This window comes from Vulpes lagopus, chromosome 7 (assembly GCF_018345385.1).
Source record: "Vulpes lagopus strain Blue_001 chromosome 7, ASM1834538v1, whole genome shotgun sequence".
NCBI classification, from domain to species: domain Eukaryota; kingdom Metazoa; phylum Chordata; class Mammalia; order Carnivora; family Canidae; genus Vulpes; species Vulpes lagopus.
Window position 1 is genome coordinate 42,145,842 of NC_054830.1, and position 23,595 is coordinate 42,169,436.

Genomic DNA, 23,595 nt, shown 5'->3' on the forward strand with positions numbered 1-23,595 from the left:
TTAGAGAGAGGAAACTAATGAAGAGAAGCTAAATAGCTTTTGAATTTCACATAGTTAGTATGTGGCACAGTTGGAATTGGAACCCAGATTCATCCAATCCCAAGACTAAGGATATTCCATTTATTACATTGCCTTCCAGTGAGTTCCTTTGGAATTATTTTTTATTACTTGATCAGTAATATTATTTTCATCTTCGTTTTACTTTTGTTGACAAAGTGAATGCCTTTGTAAAATCTTCAAAGACATAAAAATTGGATTAAAAACAAAACAGTCGAGGCTCCTTCCACAGTTTGGCTATTGTGGCCATTGCTGATAGAAACATCGGGGTGCAGGTGTCCCGAGGTTTCATTGCATCTGAATCTTTGGGGTAAATCCCCAACAGTGCAATTGCTGGGTCGTAGGGCAGGTCTATTTTTAACTCTTTGAGGAACCTCCACACAGTTTTCCAGAGTGGCTGCACCAGTTCACATTCCCACCAACAGTGTAAGAGGGTTCCCTTTTCTCCGCATCCTCTCCAACATTTGTTGTTTCCTGCCTTGTTAATTTTCCCCATTCTCACTGGTGTGAGGTGGTATCTCATTGTGGTTTTGATTTGTATTTCCCTGATGGCAAGTGATGCAGAGCATTTTCTCATGTGCTTGTTGGCCATGTCCATGTCTTCCTCTGTGAGATTTCTCTTCATGTCTTTTGCCCATTTCATGATTGGATTGTTTGTTTCTTTGGTGTTGAGTTTAATAAGTTCTTTATAGATTTTGGAAACTAGCCCTTTATCTGATATGTCATTTGCAAATATCTTCTCCCATTCTGTAGGTTGTCTTTGAGTTTTGTTGACTGTATCCTTTGCTGTGCAAAAGCTTCTTATCTTGATGAAGTCCCAATAGTTCATTTTTGCTTTTGTTTCTTTTGCCTTCGTGGATGTATCTTGCAAGTGTGTCCATCGAAAGATGAATGGATAAAGAAGATGTGGTTTATGTATACAATGGAATATTACTCAGCAATTAGAAATGACAAATACCCACCATTTGCTTCAACGTGGATGGAACTGGAGGGTATTATGCTGAGTGAAATAAGTCAATCGGAGAAGGACAAAGAGTGTATGTTCTCATTCATTTGGAGAATATGAATAATAGTGAAAGGGAATATAAAGGAAGGGAAAAGAAATGTTGGGAAATATCAGGAAGGGAGACAGAACATAAAGACTCCTAACTCGGGGAAACGAACTAGGGGTGGTGGAAGGGGAGGAGGGCGGGTGTTGGAGGGGAATGGGTGACGGGCACTGAGGTGGACACTTGACGGGATGAGCACTGGGTGTTTTTCTGTATGTTGGTAAATTAAACACCAATAAAAGTTAATAAAAAAAAAAAAAAAAAAAAAAAAAAAACAAAACAGTCTCTGGAAGTTCTCTTTTCCTAATTGTGTGTGTGTGTGTATGTGTGTGTGTGTGTGTGTGTGTGTATAAGGAACCTAGAATAATGGACTATACCAGTATTCCAATCTAAAATATGCTTCTACTTTCTCTCTGACACCAGAAAAGTCATGTTTCTTCTCTAAACTTCAGTTTCTTTATTTGTAAACTGATGGGATTGGATTTATGAATCCTTAATTCCTTTCTATCTTTGATATTCTCTGATTTTTTTGATGCAGGGTATTTCTGTCTCATAAAGGACTTGTAAAATACACTGGAGACACCACCAGTAATAGGAAATACTACCTCCACTGCTACTTACCTTTGTGCTCATTCAAATATCTCCATAGTGTCTCTCTCCAGAGATTCTAAGCATTTACTTAATTTTATATAGCCCTTTATAAAATGGGTCTTTTCTGAAAATATCACTTGAGGCATTTCTTTAGTACCCACACAACACATTCACTTTTACAAAGGCTTTATTTTTTTCCCCTAAGAATTTCCTGTTCATTTAGCTACAGCCAGAGGTAACGCTAACAAATTTGTACATCTCTTCAGAGGCACCCAATTTACTAAATGCCTTTTAATTGGCATGGGAGCCTATAGAATGCCCTCTGAGAGACAATGAGAAGAATTATTTCTTTAAATACACAATGTATGTATTTATGTAGTATATGCTTTCATATTGAATCTTTTTTAATGCATTAGAGTGGACTCTGTCCCGAATTGAAATTATTTAGTTGCATCACATGGAATTTCCAAGTTTCCTATCACAAACATTCTCGTCAGGTTTCCTGTCATAAATGGAACTCTGTAGATTGAATGATGGTAATGACAATCACTGAATCCTTTTATATATATATATATATATATATATATATATATATATATATTACAGATTGTAATTATGGTAGGAAGTACAATTAGTAACTGTTTGTGCGGACTTTGGGGTCCACAGTCATGTCATAAAAACTTGGTCATCCATTCAACAACTGTTAGTCACATATCTCCTACTGCTCACTTCTGAATCCTTGTGCCTAACTCAGTGAGGGACACACAGGAGAAACTCAAATAAAATTAAATTAAGATACCAAGAACTATGCTATAGGTAAAACTGACATAGGATCAATCCTTACAGAGCTTTTAGGCCAGTAATTTTATCCTTATACACTCACTCACACACACACACACACACACACACACACACACACCTGTGATTAGTGCATGTAGACTCCTGTCTTTAAGAGTTTATAATAGGAAAAGCTCACTTCTTTTGGGGAATTCAATGAAACTACTTTGAGGAATTAACTTTATGAAATCTGAATAATAATTGACCATTAATTAGATAAAGTGGAGAAAAGGCATTTATGACACAGGCAAAAATAAACAACAAAGAAAGTAGATGGAAGGAAACAGAGGTAGCTCAAGGCCAACAGAAGGGTAGTACAGATAATAATAGGGAGAACATCAGATAAGACAATAGGGAGAGGTAGGGACCAAGTCATACAGGACTTTGTAGGACCTTTTGCAAATTATTAAGCATTTTTCCCTTTGTCTAAAAATAATCTAGTCATTAAGTGATTTCCAGGTGGAAGAGGGAGGTAGATGGGGAGAGAAACAACAAAGACATGATCAGATTTATATATTGAAGAGACTGCATTGGCCACTCAATGGTGACTGTATAGAAAGAATGAGAGTTAAAAGGCAATCATAGTAATCATGGCAAGAAAAAAAAAAAATCAGTGGTTTGGTTTAGGAATCTGACTGTGACAATAGAAGTATTTGAAAAGATTGAGGACCTAATCCAAGGGTTAAAAATTGGACTTAACATTTTATAGAGAGGTAAGAGGAAGGTAGACTTCCCAGGTATCTGATGAAGTATTCAGTTCAGTGATGGTACCATTTTCTGCATAAGAAAGATAACCAGATCTGGAGTTTGGTCATGAATTCCTTATTCCACATAAGCTTTTTATTCCTATAGAAGTATGGACCACAAAAATGGCTACCCATGGAACAAAAAGAATAAGGCTGAGTTAGAGCCATGGTGAATTTGGGAATCATTATGTCATGGGTATGAATAAAATATAGCAGGCAGAGACGAAAAAAGGGGCACCATGACCAAATGTGAGGCAACCTGACTCAAGCTGGTTAGTTGAAGAGAATGGCTGATGGAGAATATTTAGCAGGTAAAAGTGATAAAGTTGAAACAACAAAGATATAAAGCAAGCTAGAGTGTTGTATCACAGAGCATTTTTTTGGTGAGGAAACAGCCTATGACAATTGATGAGTCAAGTACATGAAGACTACTTGAAGTACTTGAGTACTATAGAAATACCTATAGATTCTATGATGAGCATGTCACTTGTAACCTTAATTGAACTATATATGTTTATTTAAGAAATTAATAGTAAAGTAGAATTTAATGAATGGCAGGTAAGAAAATAGAAACTGCATATAGAAGCCAATTTATAGAGGTTAGCTTTGATGGAAGTAAAGATGTTTGTAATTTGTTGGGGGAATAAAATACACTACACATGGCTCAAATTATCACACCACAGATTGTCTGCATTACAGAGAAAGAGACTTCCAGAGATACCTGGGTGGCTCAGCGGTTGAGTCACTGCCTTCGGCTCAGGGTGTGATCCTGAAGTCCCAGGATTGAGTCCCACATCAGGCTCCCTGCATGGAGCCTGCTTCTCCCTCTGCCTATGTCTCTGCCTCTCTGTCTCTGTGTCTGTCATGAATAAATAAATAAAATCTTAAAAAATAAGAAAGAGACTTCCACATTGGCAAGACATGCACATTCCACTCTAACCATGTGATCAAAAAGCATCACTAGTAAAGGGACCAACTGAAATAGTATGCTTCTTAATAGAATAAGATGTATAGAACATCATCTATGCCATTTTCTTGCCAAGAATATTTAGCCTAAATCTGATTTTGAGAAAACCACCATAGACTTCAGATTGAGAAACTCCATTGCGAAGGCCCTTCAGAAATCTTGATATGGTAAAGTAGAAAATATAGAAGTGTTCCAGATTAAAAGAAACTAAAGAAATTGTATTGAAAATGCAGTTTTGATGTGATCATGAATAACATAATCAGAAATAAAGAGTATATATTTTTGGCCAGCTGGATAAATTTAATATAGACTAGAATGAAATGCTGTATCTATGTTAATTGTATCAATTGTGATAATATTATCACGATTATTGAAGGATAATAGCCCTTTATTAGGAAACAAATTCTGAGGCATTTAGAGATGAAATGTAATATTCTGCAATTTTTTGTTACATCAATAAATCACATTGTTACCATTTCCAGCACACTTACTTTCCTTGTTTCAAATATTCATTCAAGATTTTGTCTAGCATCACATTTCCTTCCACCTGAAGAGCTTCCTTTAATATTTCTTTTAGTGCAGATCTGTTAACAACATAGTCTAAGAGTTTCTGTTTGTCTAAAGAAAATCTTTATTTTCCCTTCATTTCTGAAAGATACTTTCACTGGGTATAGAATTGTGGGTAGACGGATGTTTTTGTTCAGCCTTTTAAAGATATCCTCCATTTTTTTCTGACCTTCTTGATTTCTGAAGGTAACTACAATTTTTGTATTTGTTTTTCTGATGTATGTGCTATTTCTTTGTGTTGTCTTTAAGATTTCCTGTCTGCCTTGATTTTTTTCTGTTTGAATATAATTTCCTTAAATATTTTTAATCCTGATTAATATTTCTTCTACCTTGGTCTTATTTTCTGCTTGTGAGATTCTAATTACATTTGACATAGTTTCATATTATCTAAAGCCCTTGGAGGCTCTGCTATTCTTTCTTTATGATTTAGTTTGGGCACTCTTATTAACTCAACTTCAGTTTCACTGATGCTTTGCTCAAATGTGCCAAGTCTGCTGATGAGACTTTTGAAGGCTTTCTTTATCACTTTTTTCATTTCTAACTTATCCAATTGATTTTTGTTTAAATTATCCTACCGATGTTACCTATTATCTGTGTTTTCCATTGGAGCTTTAATGCATTTAATCATAGTTATTTTAAATTTTCTATGTGATCATTCCAGTACCTGTGTTATATCTCATTCTGGTTCTGTTGATTGCTTTGTCCATTGGTAGTATTTTTTTCTTTGTTTTCTCACATATTTTATAATTTTTTTTTTGCTGAAAGCTGCACATCTTGGACAGAATAGTAGAAACTAAATAGTTTCTGTTCTTGGGAGTAGGCATGTTTTTACCTCTAGTGTGGGAGTTTGAGTGAATCTAGCCAAGAGAGAGGTACCGGATTTATATTTGCTGTGAATATCCTCAGTGTACCACTGGTTTCAACTTCTTTGGGGACAGTGATGTTTAGGATGAGAATTGGTTTGCTAGAAATTTATTCTCAGTGTCTATTCTCCTCTCCTTCTTTGGGGTCTTCTCTTTGTACTCCACCTCAAACAAAATCTTTACCCATTTTTGAAACTCCTCAAGTTGTATTCTACTATTAGATGTCTCTCACCCTTGTTCAACCTCAGGGTACAGTGATGGAGGGGCATTCTTGTTTTACTAAGGTTCAATTTAGGCAAACATTTTGTTCCTGGGTTTCAGGAAGGTGGCTGCCTCAGTCTTCTTGCCCTCTTCCCAGCTGTAACTCTGGGTAAGATGTATAGGTTTTGATTTGTTTTGTTTATATTTTCTATCTCCAGCTATAATGTGTTTTCACCACTTCCTGAAGACACTTGTCTCTGCAGTTTGAAGCTTTCTTTCCGTAGGAGATATAAGTGCAAAGAATATGAATGGGGTTTCTTGCCTTTCCTACAGTGGCTGTTGTTCCTTTCCCTTGCCTGTATAATAATGATTATACCACAGTAATTTTTTATGAGCTTATGCTGAGGTTCAAAGAAAGAAGGAGCCTGTGACTGGGTACAAAGTTCTCTCATAGCTCCTGCCCCAAGTGTTTCTGTGATAAGAACCTGAAAGGGAGGGAGAATTTCTATGTTACCTGCAGCCACCAGCCCCATACTCTACCAATTTGTTATAAAGGAGGCAAAAATGCTAGCTAATCCTCTCTCCTTATCCATGGAAAGTTGATTCAAAAAAGTATTGGTATAATATTTTCCAGCATTGTTCATCTTAAGAAAAAATGTTGGTTCTCCAACTGCCTTTAGATGACTCAGGAAAAAAAAAAAAAGAAAAAAAAGGGAAAGGACACAGAGCACGACAATAATTAGTGAATCTAGGAGAAGTAAATATGGGTATTCATAATACCTACCTTTCAATTTCTCTGTGTTAACACATAGAAAGTGCTTAACTAGTTATTTTACATGTCATTAAGACATAATCTGTTGAGTGATAGTATTATGATATTCTTATTAGTCACAACCAAAATAAATGAGTCATTTTTTTCCATCCTCATGGGACATTGTCACCTAACATAGTACTCTAGCTAATTCTATTTTAAAAATAGACATTTACTAAATATTTTATTTTCTTCTCTCTCAGCAGTGTTTTTAACAGAGTGGAAATGGTTTTGCATAGATTTATTACTTATTGAGGGAGTCAGCTAACTGGAAAGAACATAATATTTGGAATTAGAAAAATAGGCTTAAGGACAAGCTTATTTATTTAACAAATATTTTTGGTGATCCTACAATGTTCCTTCAATGTTCTATTGATTGTTGTAAAGGCTTGGAAGAGAACAGTAGCTCTGCTGCCAATAGTTCTTTGAACTTGCACAAATGTTTACCATCTTAACCTTGGTCTTCATCTCTCTGAAGTATGGATAACAATACCTACTTCACTTGTGAGGGTTAAATTCCCTGGTACATGCTAAAGCATTTTGTGAATCATAAACAAATTACCCAAAAGCATGTTATTATAATTCTATTCTAGTTGTTTATTTTTCTTCACTGTTAGAATTATTCTTTTGACTCTTTTCTCTACATTTCTATGTCCTTGGCCTTTCTTTCTTACTCTATTATATTATGACTGCTTACAATGTTATAGCCATTTACAACTTCATGTTAATCAAAACCATGAATTTCAGCAAAGGCAACAATCTCTGCCTAGTCTGTGACCTTTTTCCCTTTGATCCTGGCATCTGAAAGCTTTTTATACATTCTAATTCTCTTCCATCTTAATAGCTCTGTGAAGCAGTCCTATTTTCTTTGACTGATAAGATCATTGAAGGTGACCTGATTTTCTCCAGAGATGCACAATGAATAAAACACATTGCTACAAACACTTACTTACCCATATACCCACAAAGGGGAGAAAAACTTGGAGTTGCTTTTTCTATAGAGATTATATTAGGAAGAACTCACTTCTCAAACATTGTGATTATATATACATCATCAAATTATGTGAGCTGCTTTAGCTATTATTCCAAATCTTTGTGGGGTTTTCTAATATTTTATCTTATTTTACACACATGCACACACACACAGTGGAATAACTAAAGTCTTTAAAATAAGAAATAATAGAGTTTATTTTTGTTTATTTTTAAAAGTGCTCTGAAAATACAAACATCTAAGCTTTTGGGCTAAATTTGTTGAGACACAAATTCATCTATATTTCTCAATGTTATGTGTATAGATATCTCTCTAAGCATTATGTTTATGCAGTTTTGGGTTTGCAAGGTGACTTATTTCTAGCCAAATGTATGTCTTGCACACAGGGTACTTTATCCTTGTGATTTGTTTGTGCCATGTTAATGATTCATGGCCTAAACAGCTAGGTTATTCATGAGTGTGGAAAATTGATATTTGAGAGCATTTTATTCTGCTCAGTTGCACTTATTCTTTATAAAGAATCCAACTAGTAATAACATTTACAAAAGACTACTGAATATTCAGTATGTATCTACTGCACACATTTGTGCGCTTTCCACATACTCAATGGAAAAACACCATCTCTGTCCACCATCTGCCTTCACCTCCAGCAACCCCACCAATATCACACTAGTCACCACAGCAATCACCCCAGAACATCTTTTCCTTTTACTTCTCAAAACTTTATATTTTCAAAGCACTCAGTGTATATTGAATGATTCCAAGGCCTTTTGACATTCACCTATTAATGCCTCCTTAATTATTTCCAGCTACTCTTCTAAGCCTTTGTTTAGGAATGATAGACAAATCTACTCAATGTTTTATCCCAGTATCCCAGAGAGGCAATAAAACTAGCTTAGCATTCCTATGCATGAACTTTTAATGATTATATTTTCCTTATCAGAGTTGGTGTCTGAAGATAAGCATCTTCCTTTTCCAGTTTTCAGGGTGGTACTCCAGTTAACAGACTTTCCACATAGTTTGTTTCCAGAGTCTTAGAAAGATGAATCACTGATGTTAGGGTGCAATGTTCTCTGAAGTCATTGTAGAACTATGGTTACTTGATAGTTCATTTTCAGCGAGTCTTGTTAATTTTTTTTCTAATTCAAAACAGTATCATCCTTCTGAGCAGGGATCAAATATGTAGTTATAATGAGTATTCTCTTAGTTTAAAACATATCATTAATCTACAGTCTTTGTTAAAATACAGATAAGCACTCACTCATTTTTGTTGCCATTTTATTTGGCTATTTTTTTTTTTGTTTTTAACCTCAAAAGTGTAACTCATATACAAACTATGCATATATTTATATCATTTATCACACATTTCATATGGGCAAAGAAACAGAAAATTGATGAAACATGCCTGAATGCTTGTGGCTTAAAATTATATTTCAGTTCCAGCTATAAAAGTGTAATCCAATTGAAATGTTTATCATGCATCTGTGAATATTTTTTCTTGCATATGTAATGGTGTTGCATGGACAATTTAATTTCTTTCTTTAAAAGTAATCCTGGAGAACTTCACTTTATAGCTTTTTGAAAAGATACAACTAAAGATCAGCTCTATAGGAGTCCAGGTTTAATATGTAAAATATATTATCTCAATTATTTTATTTTTATTTGATCATTGACTTAAGTTGCTGAAAACATTAGTGCAATTTTCACAGGCATGGTCTTTTTTTGTCCTTCATGTGTGGGTTAAAGTTGTGAATTTTAAAAAGGACAGGATGAAATATTCTGTATACATGGGCATGGAATTTAAAAGACAACATATAGTGCTTCTAAGTTAGTATTAAAATTTACAGTTCTCAGAGAAATAGAATCATCCTAACATCAAGATTGTCCTCAGAAAAAAAATTAATGTAGCAAAATAAAAATCAGAGTAAAGAAATTGAAGAAAGTGAGCCTGAAGATATAATGTGCCAAATTTTCCTATTAAAAGACAATTCTATTTAGTCATAGAGATACCATGGATTAATATATATTATTTGTCAATTAATAAGTTTAAATGTATGAAAAATATTAATGAAAATAAATTTAAAAAGAAGTAGATTGATCAAAGACTGGTGTAAGCAGGTTCATTGCCCATGGTCATATTTTTTCTTCAGCATTAGCTAAGTACCAAAATGTCTCACAAGAGCCAATATTCTACTGATTGTACAGTATACAACTCAATTTCATATTTTTATAATCTTCAGTATCACTTATTTTCTAGGTTTATTAGACACATTTTTATATTTTCATTTAAAATTTCCTTACTTATCTTCAATGAATAACAGTACCTCCTGAAATCAGAACCATAATTTAAAAGACACTTTTAAAGAGACCTGGTATCTGAGTCACTCTATTGATTTTCTGTTGCTGCAAAATAATATCACCACAAACTTGGTGGCTTAAATAACCTACATTTATCATGTCACAGTTTTTGTGGGTCAGTATTCTGGGCACAGCCCATCTGGGCTCTTTGCTTCAAGATCTCATATGAAAGTGGTACTCAAGGTATCAAACATGATTGGGTTTTTGTCTGAATACTCAACTGGGGAAGAATTTGCTTTCAAATGCTTAAGGTTGTTGGCAGACTCAGTTTCATGAGTATTGTTGGATTGAGGGCCTCATTTCCTAGAAGGTTGCAACCCAGAGGCTACCCTCCATTAGTTATCACATGGGCTTCTCCACACATTCTTGCTTTGATAAATTGTACAAGTTGAGTAGCCAACAGAGACACCCTTCTGACAAGATGGAAGTTACAGTCTTATGCAACTAATCATAGATGTGACACTCGATCCCCCCTGATTTGTTTTGTTGATTAGAAGCAAGTCACTGCAATCATCCACACTCCAGGGCAGGGAACTTACAAAAGCATGTGCATATGGGTGAAAGGTCATTGGAGGTCATCTTGAAGAGTCTTCCCACCATACTTTTTCTATTCCACAACTGGCAGTTTTGACAGGTCTGCCAAATGATTATTACAGAAGTACAACAGAAGAGATATCAAATTTAAGGGAAGATAATGCTCATACAGTACATGGAAAAGTTTCGTTTTTATTTACTCTGACCAATACCAAAAATTCTAATGATGTTTCACTGAGAAGAGTGTGCTTTGAATTTAGTAAATATCATAACAGTACCTTCCTTTAATGTAATGGTGGATATCTGCCATGAAGCCAGATGTTTATTTTTTATGTTAATTCCATATTTGAAGGACACAAATTCATGTTAAGGTGATAATAATAATAATAATAATAATAATAATAATAAAGCCCTAATTTGGAACTAGTTGTACTACAGTAATATAATATACTGATTTCACTGGAATATGATGATGTCTTTCCTTATGAACATCTGAAAATACATAATAGTTATTTCAATGGCCCTAAGCTTTAATTTAAACAGGTAACTGCAAACCACATGAAACTTACATAGCCTAGGAATTAAGCATAAAAATGTACAGAAAGTCTTACGAAGTGATCTATTATTTAGCAGAACATTTTCATTCATGGTATTTTTCACTAGAAGTTCATTAGGGAATTACATGGGACTGTAATGTTAACAGCAATATACAAGGTTATGTTTTTTTCTGTTTATAGAATCAGGAACAACTAGTGTTTGTTTTAGCATTACATTAATAAACTTTAGGTGTAGATTAGAGCAATAGGTAACTCAGGAATGGTTAAAAATAATACATATATATATGTATGTACACACACACATATATATATGTGTATATATACACACACACACTTAAGAGTATCATATTACATTAGAGAAAGTTAGACTGTAAAGAATCATTCCTAAAATTTGTAAAATAATCATTGCTTGTTAGATCTTTATCTAATAATGAATTTAATATGGTTCACTAGTTAATAGAGCAAGTCCTATGGGATACAAGTACCTCAAAATCCCTTCTGCTTAAAAGTGTTGAATTTAAGGAGCTGATCCATGACTTTCTTTTTAATTTTATATTATTTACTATAGCTTTTACACTTAGAGATTCTTATCTCTTCCACAATGAAAACAAATGTTTAAAAAGAATGTTTTTTAGAACATGTGAAAAAAAACCAAAAAAGTACAAAACACTTTGGTGTCAAGAAAAGCTTTGCTTTCACAAAAAAATCTAAAAGGAAATCAGGAACCCCTAAGGGGTCTCAATGCATGTTTTGATAACTACTACATTAGAATAAAACCACAAAAGTATAAAATTCTCAGCCTATGTTTGGTATTATAAAAGGCCAGTTAAAGTGCTAATATATCCCATCCTGGCATACAGCAAGCTTCTTTATTTTTTTTATTTTTTATTTTATTTATGATAGTCACAGAGAGAGAGAGAGAGGCAGAGACACAGGCAGAGGGAGAAGCAGGCTCCATGCACCGGGAGCCCGACGTGGGATTCGATTCCGGGTCTCCGGGATCGCGCCCCGGGCCAAAGGCAGGCGCCAAACCGCTGCGCCACCCAGGGATCCCACAGCCAGCTTCTTTAAACAGAATCATGTTAGAAATGAATTAGTGCATGTGGAGCACTTAAAACAGACACAATAAATATAATTTGTTAGAAGAGCTATAGATAGCATAATAATTGAAAGCACAGACTAAAGACTGCATTGGTTCAAATCCTTGCTCTGCTGCTCTATAAACTTGAATTACTTAATCTCTGTATCTCACTCTTCTTATCTAAAATATTGAAATATTAATAATGACATCTCATTAAATTATATGAGGATTATGTAAATTAAGAAAATAGTGACTTGCATAGATTAGGAACTATGACTATTTTTTGTCCTTACTATTTTCTGGTTCCTAGAAGTGTAATCTTATCAATAAATGTTAGGCCTGTGTTATTTTCATCCATTTAACAAACATGAATTGATTCATCTACCAACTTCAAGGCAGTACAGCAAATAATAGGAGGAATATAAAAGGGAGTAAGACGATTTTTATGATAGATGTATTTATTGTTTAATATAGAAAATAGATATTTGTGTATATGTTAGTAGTATATTGAAGGAAATGGAAGAGATTACAGATACCAAATCCCCAAAGAAAAACGGTAAAAAAGGAGCTATTTCTATGTATCTGTAGAAGAAATCATTTTGAACTGCACCCAGAAGGGTGTCAAAATTGAACCACAAAGATGGTTGATATTCCTAGAGGGTAACCTATCATTTGAAAAGAGATTTGCAGATCTATGTTTATATATGAAAATGTTTCATACCTTCAGACCCTCTTGTGAATACAAACCCAATTTTCACAGGTGACTTCCCAAATTCCATCTACTCTACCAGAATTACCTAGAGCAAATGACCTGTTCCATTTTGATCATTTTGAGAAACTTTCACAAAGACATCTTTAATTTAGAATGATCAAAATATCAAGTCTTATTGGCATGACCAACAAAATAAAATGCAAATGCAATCATTTAGCCACTCGGCTTTCCACTTAGGTCTTTCTTTCTTTCTTTCTTTCTTTCTTTCTTTCTTTCTTTCTTTCTTTCTTTTTTCTTTCTTTCTTTCTTCTTTCTTTCTTCTTTCTTTTTTATATTTCCTGTGAGTTAGGGCTCTTTCATCTTTTATTTGCAGCATGAAAAGCTAAACTGGTAACCTATTAACTCCTAATTTAGCTTTCTTAGTGGAAAAGACAACTTGAACTTGTCTGTGGCAAGAAGCACTGCTCAGTCTTCCTGGTGGGAGAACTTTTCCAGTGTGGAGTCCCTGTTGCAATGGCTAAATGTCTGCCAAACTCAGTAGCTTTTCTGAAGTCATTCAATCTATTATTATTTTTTTTTTTAAATAAAGGAGAGAGGTAAAGAGGTATGATAAACTGCCCTTACCGGTGTGATTTCTCTCCCTTATCCCTGTACAAATACACATATAAAAGGAAATCTTGTCTTATATAATAATCAAATTAGGGCAGCCCAGGTGGCTCAGCGGTTTAGTGCCTCCTTCAGCCCAGGGCCTGATCCTGGAGACCAGGGATGGAGTCCCACGTCGGGCTCCCTGCATGGAGCCTGCTTCTCCCTCTTGGTGTGTCTCTGCCTCTCTCTCTCTCTCTGTCTCTCATGAATAAATAAAGTCTTTAAAAATAATAATAATAATCAAATTAATCTGTTTTTATTATGTTGCTTAAGAGAAAAAGAGAAAAAGTTGAAGGGTGAAACCAATCAAGGCAGGTGAAGAGGTAAGACCAGTGTGCCCTCATAAATGCCTCAATATGAGATCTACCTGTTTTATCCACAAAGAATGACTTGCAAAAGCCTTTGCCATCCTTCTTACAATTCATGGTCTTCCCCATTGATCAATTTCAATGGTTGATTTCCCCCAAAGTAAAAATTTCCCATTGGGAGCTACATAAGCTTGAAAAGCTGCTTAATATATAGTTAAATATCTCTTTAGTAGCTGACATCAGTTCTACCCACACATGGAATTGTTTTGATCTTTTCTACCCTTTCACACCTTGCTTTACGTTTCTGTTGTAGAGGCCAATGAAGATGAAATAATTAAAGTTTGTGTATGTTATACAAAAATCCTTCTTCATAGACATAATTTTCTCTTTATCTTTTATAGAAACTATAGTATGTTTATATATACAGTTATAGGCTGTGGTATCAGGCTACAAAGACTTCATTTCCCCATGTCAAGTCTTCATGTTTTTCCCCAAGTATAATTCAGTTGTTTCTTTCCTACCCAGCAGCTGCCTGGTTTTACCTTTGGTCCTATAGTTTTCATGGGGACAGCAGTAGAGAGGGTGAAGTGGCCTAAAGATTGACAGTAGGGTTCCAGCATTGCCCCTGCTCAGTATTGGTTGCATAATTTGTGAAGCCCAGGTAGAAATGAAAACGTAGGTTTCCTTGTTCACAGATTTTTATATGGGGTCCTTTTAAGCATGGGACACTGTGCCGTTGTCATACCAGTTCTTGGATGCCTGGATAACAAAGATCCAATGTTTGGCTCTTCTTTGGAACACTAAATCTGCATGATTCATGAGGGCAGTCTATGTCTGGCTCCAAGAGGTTCCTGAGGCCTCCTACAGTGACCCTTACCTCAGTTCTCTCAGCAATTTCCCAAATAGGGAAATTTTCCTATACTACTTCCTTGAGTATGGACTACAAGTATCTCTGTTGGATCCCACTCCCACCAAACTCCCTTCCTCCTTGTCCTCATTTTCCTCTACAAGTGCTCATTTATCCACAACCTACTCCCCATACCATGCACACAGACACATGCAAAAGTCCTAAAAGTCCTATTAATGACCCAATAATCCAAGGTGAATAAGCAAGCAATAATCAATAGCAACTGAAAAATAGTATCCCCCATCTCAGGGGTAAGAAGGAATCAGCCTTTATGAACTCAGTAGCTAGTATGTACTTTTAGAACTGGAGGGTAATGTTGGCACTTCATCTTTATCTTTACCTTCATCCCCAGAAGGGACTGAGAGACTTCTACAAGAGATCACTTCTTATAAACTACCTCTCTCAAAATGAGATTTTATATCAAAAACATTGATGATTCTTATATTCTGCTTATGGATTAGCAAGAATTTTATCCCTTTGGAATTTACAGGAGTTGATAACATTTTGAAAGTTACAGCTTCATAATATTAGAGAAATTAAAAGATTATAGGATTTACAGAATTAGCCACTCCATTGTACCTTTGGTTTTTCTATGGTCTCTTAGGACTGGATTTTGGTTAAAACAAACAAACAATGAATCAATTGAGGTTTTTAAAATGCTATTTAAATAAATCTAAAAATGAAAAATGGCTATACCTTATAATATTATAAGGAATATGGGAAATATTAATTGGAAATGTTAATTTCCAATAACCAAGAAACATAATGTTCATAAATTCAATTAAAATTCTTAATTTTAAATTCAGAAAAATAGAATATTCAGTTATCTCCTGGAGAATGGAAGGCTTCTTCCCAAGCCTCTGTAGAAAAATATGATGTGAAATTTTACCAATACTTTTCTATTAGGAATTTCAATTCAGTTTTCTCTTATTGGCCAAATTCCCTGGTATTTAGGGATAGATTAGTTTTGTTTGTTTCATTTTTTTTTCTGTACACGTGTGATTGCATATCTGTCTAGAATAGGCTTGAGTTACTCCATTCAACTGGTATCACAAATCTTACCTTTGACATGCAGATGTCTGTAGGTGAAGTAGAAAGAGGCTGAAAAGGGTATTTGCTGTATAAGACAAGACTCAGCACAGGTTGATACCATGTAGCCTAGAAGTGTAGCTGGAGTTGATATACCAGAATCTATTAGACCCACCTTAAGATTTTACAACAACCTTGTGATTGAAGTTTATGATTTTTGATGACTTAAGGAACAAAATGTACCCAAATCACGGTCTCCTATGAACTTGTTTGCCCCTCCCTTAACACACACACACACACACACAGACATGTACTCACACAATCTCATTTCTAAACATCCTTTACTACAGTTATCTCTGTCTACCTTATTTTGTAGAATAGATGTAGAGGTAGAATCACATTTTCTAATCTCGAACTCCTTTGGGTTTGTCCAGTTTATTTCTACATCCTTGAAAGTGCCTACCACACAGACTTGCACATTCTTTTTTTTTTTAAAGGAACTATTTTTTTATTGAAATTCACATTCTTAGCACACTTAGCAAATATCTGTTCAATGAATCGGTATATAAAATAATTTAAGTAGCAATTTTTGAGTGTTACATCCAAGAAATCCAGATTATCTAAACCTGAACAGGTGATATATTGTCTTCTCCAAGTTAACTCCACATCAATTAGCTGTGAGTACCAACGTTTCATATTGACTGCAATGAGAATCCCTTGGTGGCTACATAAGAACTCAATTGGAAAGAATTCTGTGATTAAATACTAATGTCTGCTAAGCCAACAGAATAGAAAGAGGGCTACCACCTTTGCTGTAAAGTAACCCCTAAGATGTGTCCTACCCCCTTATTCTACAGATAAACTCGGCTTCAGAGTGTTAACACATTTCATTATATGTCACACAATCAGTGGAAAAATTATGATACAAACTCAGACTCTCAAATTCTTGACTATATTGTCTCTTCTCACAGTCTGCTGACTATATCTCTTCCATTGAGACTATCTTCCTTTTACCATGATAGGTGCTTTTATCCTTAGAGGATTACAAACAGCCTCTAGGAATACACACAAGTTGGTTGTTACATGATGAACGTTAAGTTAAATAAGAAGTTTGAAATACTAATACAGTATCTAGCATATGGTGAACAATCAGTGCATGTTCTTGAATATTATTTCTTTAATATTACTCTTCTTCTGGTTACTATATTTAAAAGTCACCTTTCTCTCTGGGCCATTTTCTCAGGATCTGTGTGATTTATTTTACAAATAATGGGATTTTCCAATGCAGTTTCATCTGTTACATAAAGTACAAGAAACTTACGGTTAATGCTCTAATTGTTCAACCTTAGTTATATATGAAGGAGCAACCCTGTAAACCTCAGATTTAAATCATCATTCAGTCTTCCCACTGCACTCATTTTAAAAAGTCAAATTATAATTAATATTCAATAAAATACAATGATCTTGACTGTTCAGTTCAATGAGTTTTAATAATTGTACTCACCATGAAACCCACTGCTTAAAACAAGATATAAAACATTTTTATTGCCCCAGGGAATTTCTCATGTCTTTTTTCAATTAAAGAACCAAAATGGAATGCCTCAAAAACCTGTGTCATCCTTATGTAGGCTCTATGATAATTTTCTCTGTATTGGGCCAATTTTAGTTCATTCTGTCAAAGTGGGCATGAACCACGCATTTCGTATTACCTCCCCTGTTTCCTCACCTCTAGCAGAAATTATTAAAAAAGGGAAAAGAATAATTCATGAAGAAATCTCCTTAAGTCAATTTAAGATCAGAAAACACTTGGTGATATACATCGAAAGATGAATGGATAAGGAAGATGTGGTCTATGTATACAATGGAATATTACTCAGCCATTAGAAACGACAAATACCCACCATTTGCTTCGATGTGGATGAAACTAGAGAGTATTATGCTGAGTGAAATAAGTCAATTGGAGAAGGACAAACATTATATGGTCTCATTCATTTGGGGAATATAAAAAATAGTGAAAGGGAATAAAGGGGAAAGGAGAAAAAATGAGTGGGAAATATCAGAGAGGGAGACAGAACATGAGAGACTCCTAACTCTGGGAAAGGAACAAGGGGTGGTGGAAAGGGAGATAGGCAGGGGGTAGGGGTGACTGGGTGACGGGCATTGAGGGGGGCACTTGATAGGATGAGCACTGGGTGTTATGCTATATGTTGGCAAATTGAACTCCAATAAAAAATAATAATAATTAAAAAAAAAAAAGAAAGAAAACGCTTGGTGAGCATGACCCCCAGACTGTTTGAAGGTAGAAATCTCTGTTTTGTAAGGTGTCTTTATACTGTTACTGGTATTTTAGAGGGAGAAGACAGAAAATTTCTTAGAGAAATGGCGTTACCCAAACAAAACATCATCGAATTGGAGTAATTACATTTCTATCTGATTCTCAGCTTTGGAGTTAGAGATTTGGTTTTCCTAGCATAGAGTTGATCATGTCTTTATGGATAAACACTTGCTAAGCAAATTTACAACATATTTTTATATAAATATTAAAGTAATAGTTTCTATTAATATAGTGTATCAATACATTAATAATATATTATTACAATGGATTGTTTTCTTTTTTCTTTTTTTAAAATTTTCATTTAGTATTATATTTACAACACTATCCAAGATACTCTATTTCAGACTTTCTCAATTTGTATTACATTATCACCCTCCTATTTCCACAAAGGAGTTCTTTTAGTCAAGCCCATGAAGTTTTAAAACCATGCATACTGTATATCTTTTTATATAATATATGTATTCCTGTGCTTTATACTTAAAAAGTAACATTTTTTACCACCCTATGTACTCCCTGAAGCCAATTTTTACTTCCTTGAGGACTCATATTGACTCCATTGAGAATGTATGCCCTATTCCTTTTTTCTTGCTACTTGGCACTATGGATTGTTATATTAATCCTGTATCTCTGATACTTTCCCATCCTGAGTGTTGCTAGATGTGGAGAGAATGCCAAGACTAGCCAATTCCTACAGATATTGGAGGATTAAGCTTTGAAAAGTCTTTCATGTGCGGACTAACCATCTAGACCTCATAACTCCAACCACCTCCTTTATTGGGCTTTTATACTTTGGTCCTATTCCCCTATCCAATTACTCCAGGACCAGGTATGAAACAATTAGGGATAGCCCCTACACCCCAGAGGCTGATGAAATTATTCAAACTAGTCCATTTTAGATTTCTTACCCTGTTTTGCCTATTTACTCTTACCTACATTTCCCTCTGCCTCCTGACTGACCCCAGTGTTCCCCTAGGTGGCCTGACACAATGTGGCAACTCCCCTCCTTTGGGAACTATAACAAGCCATATTTTCTTTTCTTTCTTTTTTTTTTTACAAGCCATCTTTTCAGTGGCAGCCATCTCCCAATCAATTGTCTTCACTATACCTAAATAATAATAAACCCCACATTTTAAAACAATTATGGATCAGGAAGTTGGTTGGTCAGCATGAAATATGGATAGTCTTCTTGAAGGATATAGTAGTTTATTGAATACACCACAAGGGAGGGGCAGGCAGGACAGCAGAGGGGAGACTGTTTGCTGAAATGTCTTGAGAGGCATTTGTTAGAGTAATGGTGAAGCCTTGTACATATTCTCTGTACCTAACAAAGTACCATCCTTAGTTTTCTCTGTGCTGGTAGGAGTACTGCAAAGTGATAAATGTATGATCTCAGCAGTCAGACTGTTGGGATCAAACCTTACTTTTACTTCTTCTCAGCTATGTGATCTTGAATGTCATGGGTTAGCCATGAGTATTAAACAATACGTGTAATGCACTGCAAACATTAGGGGGCAGCCCGGGTGGCTCAGTGGTTTAGCACCACCTTCAGTCCCAGGTGTGATCCTGGGGACCCGGGATGGAGTCCCATGTCGGGCTTCCTGCGTGGAGCCTGCTTCTCCCTCTGCCTGTGTCTCTGCCTCTCAGTCTCTGTGTCTCTCAAGAATAAATAAATAAATTTAAAAAAATAAAAATAAAAATAAATAAACAATACGTGTAATGCACTGCAAACAATAGGAATCCCCAAGACCACCCTTACTTTCCAATACTAACTGCAAGTTCTCAAGATCCCAAGATGACCTTCAGGTTTGATAATTCCCTTGAAGGATTCACAGAACTCCACATAGCCATCATATTCACTATTATGGTTTATTACAGTGAAGTGATACAGATTCAAATAAGCTGAAGGCAGAGGTGCATAGAGCAGAGTCTAAGGAAGTCCTATGTGCAGGACTTCCAGCTGTACCCTCCTAGCAGATATGCAGACCGTGCTTACTCTCCTGGGGAAGATGCATGGCAATGTGGGGAAGCTCACTTGGGTCTTGCTGTTGGTGTTTTGTTTTTGTTTTTTTTTGGCATTCAATCATGTAGATTTGCTTGATTGCCCATGTGGTTTACCTTAGTCTCAAGTCATGCCAGAGGTCAAGCTGATAGACAAAGCCCAAGTTTCCTCTTACCTTTCACAGATTGTACCATAGATCACATCGTTACTGTAGACTGTGTAGTGTTGCCCAAAGCACACACCATAGATCACATTGTGGGCATTGACTATCTGGCACGGCCCAACGCCCCAGGGTAAATAGACACTCTTGTCACATACATTATCACAGACATTCCAAGGATTTACAGATTACATCTTCTGGCAAAGGACAAACATTCCTTTGGGCAAGTTTAATTTTTTCCTAAAGGAGCATTTAGGCTAGTTGCCACACCCATTCAATGCATAATCAGCATGAGTATTGTTATTGTCTTAGTTGTCATGCTAAAATCTCTCCTGCCTGAAGTGTGCTGTAAAAGCACTGTGCCAAATTCTTACTCTTTTTGCTTTTTCTTTTCTGGGTCTAAGCAGACACTTTTATTTTGTTAATGAGCTTTCTATTCATTCATGGTAACATGTACCCAATTAAGATTTATAACCTTTGGTTAGACCTTCACAAACTGTAGTTTTGCCTTCTTAGTTTACTTCTTAAGTAACCCTACGTATTCCCAGACCTTTTCAGGTACATGTTTAGAGACAACCTGAAAAATAGCCCCAGGGGGCTATTTTGACAGATAGTTGATGTCATTCATTTTATATCGAATCTTAATATTCTTCTCACCTTTAGTGTAATCTTTTTAAAAAAATATTTGATTTATTATTCATGAGAAACACAGAAAGAGAGAGAGAGGCAGAGACCTAGGCAGAGGGAGAAGCAGGCTCCATGCAAGGAGCTCAATGTGGGACTGGATCTTGGATCTCAGGATCACGCACTGAGACACCCAGGCGTCCCAGTGTAATCTTATTTCTACATTATCAGAGGACACATCACTGTAACTTCCTATATTCTATATATGAACCTATACCCATTATTTCAGCCACCAAAGAAGTTTTTGGTTTGGTTTTGTGTGTTTCTGTGTGTGTCTCTGTGTGTGCTTTGTTTTGTTGGGGTTTTTTGTGGTTTTTTTTTGTTTGTTTGTTTGTTTGTTTTTTGTTTTTGTTTTTTTTTTGAGGCATCATTAAAGGCTTGCACAAAACTAAGCAGCAATGACTCCTTTTTTTCCCGGCCTGGAAAGGTGCTCTCTTCCTCATAAAACAAAAAGACACATGAAAGGTTACATTCTTATTGCCCTGTCTCATTATTGTTGATGCAAAACTCCAAATTAATTTGCTTGTAGTTATGGAAATATCTCCTTTAACCTTGGTGACACAATCTGAAAGAATTTGTTTTAGCAATGGGCATTGCTTAACAGCTTTTGGCATTTGCTCAGGCTGAACAGTCATCTGGAGAGTTTGTGTCTTCTTTCTTTCTTTAGTTTAGTGATCCGCTGCAGAAATATTACACGGAATATGCAGAAAACCTTCACCCTGGTGGCTCGCATAGAAGCAGTATGCTCTGATTAACAGTAGGCGCTCTGCAGGTGTCAGAGTCTACCCTGGAATCTGGCTCTTGATGAGCTCAGACAAATAGCGTAGCTGCTCTGCTCAAGAAGGGGTGGTGGTAATATCACTTTCTTCTTTTTAGATCCGGGAAGAGAAAGGGGTTTTTGTTTATTTGTTTTGTTTTCTGCTGTATGCTTTGCCTCTAAAAGTGACTGGCACAGAAGGGGCAATAAATATTTCTTAAGGAATGAACAAAGGGTTGTGATGAAGAAAACTGGCACTAGGCATGCAACGCCCTTAGACTAGGATCTGGCACCTAGTTAGCTCTAAGTAAATATTCATTTGAAAAGGATGGAATTGTTGCAGGATTTCTTTTTCTTTAGTGCCGGTGGTTCTTGGTTACCACTTTGAAGAATGAAGAGGCAAACCAAATGAAGAGGGATGGGCAGCAGAGCCAAGTTTATTGAGCGATAGTAAAGCAAAGCCTATTGAGCAATAGAACAGAGCTCGCGAAGAGGGAAGACACCAAGAGGGTGGCCATCAGACTTGTGAGGTCTAGGGTTTTTTATGGGCATGTTGGCGGGCTGTTTTAATCTGATTAACCCTCCATGTGCCAGTCACCCAATCAGGATTTGTCCACGCGCTCATCTACCTATCAGGTAGTAGTTCACCTAGGAAAATGTAGGGTTCCTTCCAGGGTGTGTAAAATCCATTGAAGGGTGGTTTCCTGTTAGGGACAGGCCCCCTGCCCCCACCTTCCTTTCTTCCAACTATCCTTTATTAGAATGAAAATAAAAACAGATTAAACTTTTTAGATTCAATGAAACGTGTGGTGATGGGTTTATAGGAAATTCATTAATTATATTGGACTCCTAATTGTATTGTCCATTTCTTTGTTCACCCAATATATATTGAGCAATTATCACACACATATGCGCTATTGGAGGTCCTGGGAGCTCAGAGGTTAACACAAATTGTAAAATGAAGGACATCCATGAAACCTTCTGCCCAGTGTACAGTTCCCACATGTCTGGCAGTGACCAATGGCTGAGGAAAATGAAACCTGCAGGCCAGTGATGAAAACAGAGCTTTTAGATCATTAACTTTATTATTAATCTTTTGTCATTTTTGTATCTGTCAGAGTCTCTAAAACTCTTGAGCTATAAAAGCATTTTCTCTGAGACAAGAGATTATTCAGAGACTCCCCTCTTCATTTCCCATGTCTGCCTTAGAGAATTTTGCAACCAGTTGTTTCAGGTTATAGACATAATTGGCTATCAGTCATTTTGGTGTCATTGTTCATTGACACACATCTCTGCATCATCTCTCAGCCTTCTGAAAAGCAGGGTTCCAGTTTCTGATTAATCTTTGTCCAGTCATTGAGCATATTGAAGCAGCTCCTGGTTAATTAAACCATTTTATCTCTAACCTCATACATTTCCTGGATGTAACAGTGATAGAGGTGTCAGCAGTTCCAAGCACAGCCCTGAAACCTTGCTAATCAGTTCCTGTGATTTGCTGGGGTAACATTGTTTCAATTGTTAAAGCCAAATTATTGTGAGAGGTTATGTGTATAGGGACATTTTTATCTCTAAGTCAATTACACATATTTAATGAAACGTAAGGAGTTCATAAAGTAAAAATAGATAAATAAATTGGCATCTATTGTTTTTAGTGATGTAAACCCAGGACACATGCGCACACACACGCACACATGCACACACACACAATGTGATAAAATACTAAAATGTGTTCTTCTGTGGAGAGAAAGAGCTTCTTATTTTACCAGCTCTGTGAACATGGCCAAGTCATAGCCCTTTGAATGTCATTCTCCTTATCTGTCAAATAGCAATAATATTAATACCTACC

The 23,595-nt window shown here is 35.8% G+C and overlaps 1 non-coding gene across 1 annotated transcript; it reads right to left on the reverse strand.

Annotated features, from left to right (window-relative positions):
• Positions 1 to 17,399: 17,399 nt before the first annotated feature.
• On the reverse strand, positions 17,400 to 17,504 carry LOC121496360. Its single transcript, XR_005989184.1, has one exon. It is a non-coding gene; the product is annotated as a U6 spliceosomal RNA (small nuclear RNA).
• Positions 17,505 to 23,595: the final 6,091 nt, after the last annotated feature.